This window comes from Echinops telfairi, unplaced genomic scaffold (genome assembly GCF_000313985.2).
Source record: "Echinops telfairi isolate 266 unplaced genomic scaffold, ASM31398v2 ScPeMD7_7469;HRSCAF=8507_0, whole genome shotgun sequence".
In the NCBI taxonomy this organism is placed as follows: Eukaryota; Metazoa; Chordata; class Mammalia; order Afrosoricida; family Tenrecidae; genus Echinops; species Echinops telfairi.
Window position 1 is genome coordinate 70918340 of NW_022111372.1, and position 1577 is coordinate 70919916.

The 1577-nt window shown below is 40.6% G+C and overlaps 1 protein-coding gene across 1 annotated transcript in view; it reads right to left on the reverse strand.

Annotated features, from left to right (window-relative positions):
- Positions 1-1577, reverse strand: part of ADRA1B (adrenoceptor alpha 1B) — a 168570-nt gene that overhangs the window by 166630 nt on the left and 363 nt on the right. The gene's annotated exons all lie outside the window — the stretch shown is intronic.

Consider the following 1577-nt stretch of genomic DNA (forward strand, 5'->3'; position numbering starts at 1 on the left):
TTGGAGTAGAACGGTGCTTCAAAGAGTTTTCAATGCTGAAAGTCTCCAGGGAATAGATTGCCAGGTCTTTCCTTCACGGTGTTCCCGAGTGCATTTGAACGTCCAACCTTTTGGATAGTAGATGATAGCAACCTGTTTACACTATCCTGGTAGCTTTTATTTTTCACTTTCTTTTTAGAACTTGATCTTTGGAATGAGGTATATCTGGACTCAAAACCCAGCATTGTCAGTATTAGCTGTTTTCCTTTGGGCAAGTCAGAACCACTTGGAGCCTGAATTTCCAGTCTGTAAAATGGTGATAATAATCTGCATTGGTTGTGGGCTGTGGTGAGGATGAAACAGTAGCATAAAGCATCCAGTTGAATGTATTCATCAAGAAAGGCAGTCCTAGGGGACTAGAAGCATCAACTCAACTCACTTTCATGGAGTCTATGCTGACTCATAGAAATCCTATAGGATAGGGTAGAATGGCCCCCGTGAGTTTTTGAGGCTGTAACTCTTTATGGGAGTAAAAAGCCCTGTCTTTATCTTGTGGAGTGGCTGGTGGTTTCAAACCGCTAACCTTGCAGATCACAGCCAAACACATAACCACTAAGCCACCGGGGCTCCTTAGAAGCACCAAGATGAAGTTTAAATGTTGGGCTGTGGTCATTGCTCTTAATAGTACAAAGGTGGAGATAGCTTGAATGTCCATCAACAGTTGAACAGATTAAAAAAAGAAAAGGTGTACCTATGCACATTGGGATATTCAAAGCAAAACAAACCTACTGTCATCAAGTTAATTCTGTCTCATGGTGATCCTGTAGGACAGAGTAGAACTCAGAAACTATGGGTCTCTGAGACTGTAACTCATTATGCGAGTAGAAAGCCTCATCTTCCAACTGAGGAGCAACTTATGGTTTCCAACTGCTGACTTTGATGTTAGCAGCCTAGCTTATAACCCACTACACCACCAGGGCTCCTTGTAATGGAATATTAGTCACCATACAAAGAAACGAGGTTCTGATATGTGCTAACATACAGCTGAATCTGTATATTATGCTGACTGAAATGTCAGTCACAACAGGACAAATACTGTATGACCCTATGTATATGAAGTATCTAGAGTAGGTAAGTGCATATAGACCAATTAGTGTTTATCAGTGGTTGTGGGGAGAGGAGGAGAAAGGGGGAGGCATTGCTTAGGTACACAACTTCTGTTAAAGGTGACAGAAGTTTTGGAAATGGGTAGTGATGATAGTTGTTAGAACATGATGAATATAGTTAATGTTATGGAATGATATATATAAAAATGTTGAAATGGCAAATTTTTGTCATATATATAAAATATATATTACATGACACATAATATAGATGTTATCCATATATAATATCTATTTAACACAATAAGAGATGTTGAGCTGTGTGTTTATTAGATCCTTTAGCACTAGCCTAATCAAGGAAGCAGGGCTGAGGACCTGCCATGGTCATCCCTTTAACCAACCTCCTGACTACATTGCCAAATATTTACTGAGTGCCAGCTGTGAGCCCAGTTGTGTGCTAGGCTGTTGGATAGGAGGCCACAGTGGAGGGCAGCC